Below are 6,553 nucleotides of genomic sequence, written 5' to 3'. Positions count from 1 at the left end.
TAAAAGAATTTAAAACTTAGAATTTAAAACTTAGGATTAAGGCAAAATATATTCACTGGTTCAAAGGAATATAAAATGTATTATTAAGGCATTTAAAACGTATTGTTTAAAGCTCAATATATTAAATGGATGGATGATTTAACATACAGTGGTCAAAATAAAATCGGTCTATGTTCAATATATATATATATAAAGTATAATCGTGTAGGACCCCCCCACCCGTCAAACAAAGCCCTCAGTGGAGTATCGGACGAATTGGTAGCACGTGTAGGCCCCTACCCGTCACTCATAGTGGAGTATCGGACGAATTGGTAGAACAAGCCCCTACCCGCCCCCCAGGGATGGGTTAGGAGGTGGGGGACACAAATCTATTAATATATCTAGAACATGAAACACTTTGACTGACAAACCTGAAATAGTATATATTCATGTAGGCACCACACAGACAACCCCCTCCCACCTAGTGTAAAACTATTATTAGATAAATCTAATCGAACCGAACACCAATGACGTGATAAAGTGGTAATTCGAGGTACAAAAAAATTAATCCATATGTTTATATATATGGTCACGAATACATCGAAACACCCAAGTTTGGATTGTGGGTTATTTCTAGATGCATTTACATAAATATATATATAAATAAAGACAAATAACTGTAAGTAACAGCTGATAGCCAAACATCAGTGTAAAAAAACGTTGAGGATGGATGTGTCTGGTGGTGATCAATATATACAATGGACAAGCCAGAAAATAAAACAACATAAATAAAGACCACTGTATTCTAAATAAGAGGATAATTTATGAGACATTCAGGGAATGTCCTCCCAGGTGATAAAACATTTTTACTTGACTGACTCCCTGGCGGAGCTGTGTTAAACAGTAATTTAAAAACAGGCTGATAATTTATGAGACAAATCGTTCGGTAAAGACAATAAAATAAAATAAAAGGTATACTCATCAGATCAAGGTTCACAGGGAGAAGTTACGTGGAGATCCCAATCACTGGACCATGGTAAAATAAAATAAAAAAAATATACATACCGAATCAATGGTTCGGGGATCCTGACTCCGATGGCTGGACCATGTGGAATTTGAGACATGTGGGAGTCAAAGGGCAAGTCCAAAGGTCCAGCGATCGCGTCCAGGTCCAAAACAAAATAAATAAAATAAAAAATGTGATACTGTTCAAAGATAACCTTCATCTGAATCGAAGTGATAAATCGTTACACCCAGGGCTGGTTCGTTTGATACGTATTAAAACAGGGGAAGCCAGGGGAAGAGAGTCTGACCGAACAGTTCCGGTCAATAGCTCAGTTCCCCTCGTCCACCCTGTTTCAACCATATCCGGCATCGATTTGGACCAATTGATAGAGCTGTTATTTTTCCTTATCAACCATATGTATAGATACTTATGCATGGCAGAAACATCACATCAGTATGTATATAAGTACCGGTAACTTTCATCAAAGGCGACAAGAAAAAAACAGACTCAGGACACAGGCAGCCATTGGATGTAATGAAAGTCTATTATTCAGAGAGAGAGAGTAATGGAAGGTTACAGTATCAGCAGGTTCACGCATCATCGGTCGTCGCCTCTCTCTGCCGTTAAACAGAGAAAGCACTGGACTTTAACAGCGTCCAGTAACATAAACATATGACATCATTGAAGATACATCAAGCGTCCAGCCGTCAGAGGTGTTATCCTGCTATTGGTGGATAGTGATGATTACGTCGTCGTCAGATGAGGATGATGATGGTAGATGATGAAGATGGTGTGACAGTTTATCTTTGAACAAACAGCGTCCACATGTCTCGAATAACACGTTGACCTCGGGTCTGACCTGTCACTGGTCAGTGATGACTTCAGTGGCGCTGAAGGAATTGTTAGCGCAGAGAACACCGAGATACAGTGTTCTTAAAACAACTGATAGCCACAGAACAGGCCTGTAACTACTTTGACCTTGCATAGACAGAGAAATAGCAGAATAGTACATGACAGAGTTTAAGCCAATATGAGCAGCTATTATATTAATTTGACATTTAAAGCAGGTTAAGGGCACTAGACAAATTATGATCAATCAAAATAACTCCATCAAATATATATATCATATATATATATATATATATGTTGCTGACAATATTCATATCCATTGTCTGGGGAGGTAGGGCTTTCACAACTAATGATTTTTACTAGTCGACTCATTTGACCCAGTAGTAGTCGACTAGTCGAAGTTTACCTATTATGTAATAAAAAAGACGCAGAGAGAAGAGTTCTGAGTAACAATGAAAACTGTATTTTTAAAACGGCAAGTTCAAGCATTCTACAGCATCCCACACAATGTAGTAGTAGCCCATCACAGTTTCTGAACATCAAACGAAAATAAATAGTAATCAAATAAAAACAGTTAACAAAATATAAGCAAATTAGTCCCGCCGCGCTGGCTCACGGCATTCGTAGCAGCTAGGTTGCCATGACAACGGATATATACGCAACAAGGACACGTGTGTGAGTCTGTGAGAAACAACAACCAACAACAGCATACTGATTTCACAATTGCCACAGTACAATCCACATTCATTTTAGCTGCTACAACAATAAGAAATGAAAACTGGACATGAGTCCTTAACAAATGAGTCCGGCCACACTGGGGCACGGCATTCATTAGCAACTAGGTTTAAGGATATATTCACAACAAACACACATGTGAGAACGAAAACAAGCAACAGCATTTCATCACTGCCACACAATCCACCTCCATTTTAGCTGCTACAATAATAAGAAATGAAAACTGGACTCACCACAATGACTGTATCTGCCGTGTCTCTCGTTAAACAACATAAACAACAATACATCCAATCCACCTGTTGGTCAGTAACACACGGCTAGACTAAGACTCGCTCTCGCTGTCACTGTCCTGAGTGTCCTCCTCGTTTATTATGTTCACCTTGCCTTCTTTTTGGTTTGCGTTAAGAAAGACTAGTTTATCAACGTGGGAAGGATGCAGACTTGACCGCTGTCGGGTGACTGTGTTCCCTGCCAGGGAAGTATTCTCCACGCTTTCGTAATTGGGTCCAAACAGTTCTTTAAAGTCACTCTCCAGTCTCGCCTTTTTTCCACGTGGACGTGGGGTGTCCTCCGGTTCCGCTCCAACGCCGTCCTTCTCGGTGTCTGGGCCTGGGGTGTCATCGTCATCTATGGAGAAAATTAAGACACATTAATGGTGTTTTTTTATGTTTTAACTATTCAACTAGTCCTACTTGAATACAATTATTTACAATATAGTGAGCAAATAGGGATACAGGATTACCATTAACATTAATTATTATTAATATTATGTAACATTAGTGGTTATCCTACTATAATTCTAGTAACCTCTGTGCGTTTGTAGTGGAGGTGAAGACACCCGGTTCTCCTCACTAGCTGGACCAATTGCTCTGATTTTGCACACAGCCATTGACCATTACCATCTGAACTTAACTGTGAAGCCCGTTTTTCAATTTCATCAAATCTCAGCTTCTTATTAGCGTTTTTGTGTCAAACACTGTCGCCCAGCTATGGGACGAACTGCCTCCCGGGTTGCCAGATCATGTGCGCATATCCCCCCACGCATGCGTCGACCGGGTATGGTCTAGTTAAGTTAATGATCATCACCTGTTGTAGCTCCTCCAGGACCAGGTTCCTCGCCTCCGTCTTCTCCCGTTACCAGCTCCTTCAGATGCGCCCAGGCGTCCTCTCTGATATTTTCTGGGAGGAATCTTAGTTGCTTGAACCGGGGGTCCAGCATGCATGCCGTGATTGGGACAGATTTAGCCAAACCATCAGTCCCCAACTTGAAGCGTGTTATGAGCTGTTTCCTCACGGCATCCTTGAATTTGCGGGTGGTCACCATGTCAGACTCACTGGCTTTCAGTGTGTTGTCAACCAGGTTTAGTAGGACGGGGTAGACAAATGAGAGCCCGACGTGTGCCTGTCCGCACATTATTGTCGTTGCCTTTGCAAGAGGCCTCAATACAGGGATCAGCTGCTCCATTAAATCCCACTGGCAGTTTTTCATGGAGAGGGCCTTTCTCTGGGACTCCTTCGTTGTGTCCTTATCGTTGAGAACTGCCTGGACTGGAATGCGCTGCTCATACAGACGTTCTACCATGGTGAACGTGGAATTCCAGCGGGTCGCGCAATCGTTTTGCAGTTTGATGGTTTTCATATTCAGGCTTCCCTGACATTTCTTCAAAGCACAATGTGCAACTGATGAGTGACGAAAAAACCTGACAAGACGTCGAGCAGCATCTGTGGTCTTCACAACCTCAGGTAAAGTTAACCCCGCTTTTATGGCTAGTTGAAGCGTGTGTCCTGTGCATCCAATGTGGTTGGGAAACTTTTCATAAAAGCTCCATTGCCAGGTTCATGCTGCTTGCATTGTCATGGACAGTGCAAAAAACATCTAAGTTCCACTCCCCGATGGTTTCTGTCAGCTTTTCGGATATATTAACAGCAGTGTGTCTCTCTGTCATGGTGGTAGTTTGGAGCACTCTTGATTTGATCTCCCAATGGTCTGTAATGTAGTGAGCGCTCACTGTAATATAAGGATCCATAGTGCAAGACGTCCACAGGTCGGTAGTTAGTGAGACACTTTTATCTTCCATCTCCTTTGCAATTGTGGCTCTCACAGTATTGTACTGCAATTCGATAGTTTTCCAAACTGTAGAATGACACGGGATTTTATAGCTTGGCTCAAAAAACTTGATTCATTCTCTGAAGCCTTCTCCAGAAAGAGCAGAGACTGGTCGAATATCTTTGACGACGAAATTGACAAGTAATTCTGTTATCTGCTGTTTTCTCTTCTGTGTGACCGGCGGGCGTTGGGAATAATCTCCCATTGTAGTCTGCCGCTGGGCAGTGTTCTTCTCAGCGACGGCGCTGCTGTCTTGAGGAAGCGGGTGTTTTTTACTCAGATGGTACTGCATACTAGATGTATTGCTGTTGTACTTCAGTGTAACCTTGCATATTTTACACTGCACCGTTTTTTTCTCCACATCTTCATTGAAATACTGCCATACAAACGAACGACGAGCCTGTTTAGCAGGGGCTGCCGGCGCACCTGCTGCTTCTGTGTTTGCTTCCATGTTTGTTTAGAACGGGAAGTTAGGTAGGCAGCAGTATGTGACGTGTCCCGGTGCCCGGCGCCCGCCCATGTGTCACGTGTGACTGAGTTTGTTCCATTTATAATATTTGTAATTTTTAAAAGATAACTGTGCAGTGGTGACTATAATCTAGTTAAGATTAGCTTGATATATTGTTGGCCTACCAAAAAAAAAAAAAAAAAAATTGAAAAAAATGTTTTTTTTTTTTTTTTTAATCAACTATTCGACTAGTACCAAAAAGGTCGACTAGTGGTTATACTAGTCGATTAGTCGACTAGTTGGTGAAAGCCCTATGGGGAGGGAGAGTGTACCTACCTACCTACCAACTACCATGTTACACTTGGAGTAACCAGCTGCTTCTTTTCACCTGACAGTGAGGCGGTGCATGCCTATGCGATGATAATCTCATGAATAGTCAATGTTTTGGTAGGAGCCAAATGCAGGTCAAAGAGGCAGTGCTGACATTCGTCCGTTTATTCACAAAAACACAAGAAACACAAATACACCCATGGGATTACTGTCTGTTTCACATGGAAGCACAAGAACAGAACACAAATTACAAACTGGCATGTGTGAACAGAACACAGAGTGTAATATCATACAGGGACTAGCTCAACACACTGAAACCACAACAAACATGAGAGCAGTAAGTTTACTTTTTTTTTAGGAGGAGCATGACCTCTGTGTTTAAAGCATCCCCGGGCCTGATCTTACAGTCTGTGTCTACAAACATCTACGAGAACTTAGCCCTGGAGGACTGGATCTACGACCACATGGACCTGCAGAACAACCCACATGTGCTGCTGTTGTGTAGGAACTCCCCCTGTGTGGTGGTGGGCAGGCACCAGAACCCCTGGCAGGAGAGTGACATGAAGGTGCTGAGGAGCTCTAAGGTTCCTCTGGCCAGGAGGAGGAGTGGAGGAGGAACGGTGTTCCATGACCTGGGCAACGTCAACCTGACCTTCTTCCCCTCCAGGAAGCAGTACGACAGACACAGGAACCTTAGGCTGCTCACCACGGCTCTGAAGAAGCTCTCCCCACGGCTGGACGTCCACAGTACTGACCGCTTCGACGTGCTGCTGAACGGACACTACAAGATCTCTGGTACAGCAGCTAAGCTGGGTGGTAGCGTGGCCTACCACCACTGCACTCTGCTGGGCTCTGCTCTCGGCGGCACTCTGGCGCGATCTGGAGCAACGCCACGGCCAGCGTCCCCTCGTCTGTCAGGAACCTGCAGGAGGAAGACCCGGCTCTGGACTGCCGGACCGTCATGAGCGCCGTGGCAACGCAGTACAACACAGAGTATGGTTGCAGTGTACCAGTGCATCGGGTGGATCCAGGTGATGAGCAGTTATTTCCTGGCATCACCAGACTGGCCAATGAGCTGGACGTTCGGACGCACGCCTAA

At 43.6% G+C, this 6,553-nt stretch overlaps 1 pseudogene across 1 annotated transcript; it reads left to right on the top strand.

Moving 5' to 3' along the window:
- Window positions 1-5,819: 5,819 nt before the first annotated feature.
- LOC311045186 (lipoyl amidotransferase LIPT1, mitochondrial-like) lies at window positions 5,820-6,553 on the top strand (annotated as a pseudogene). The gene has a single exon. The product of its transcript is annotated as a lipoyl amidotransferase LIPT1, mitochondrial-like (transcript).

This window comes from Gymnoscopelus microlampas, assembly GCF_963454915.1.
Source record: "Gymnoscopelus microlampas genome assembly, chromosome: 5".
NCBI classification, from domain to species: Eukaryota; Metazoa; Chordata; class Actinopteri; order Myctophiformes; family Myctophidae; genus Gymnoscopelus; species Gymnoscopelus microlampas.
Note: the sequence above shows the minus strand (reverse complement) of the source record. Positions and strands in the feature narration are given on the sequence as shown.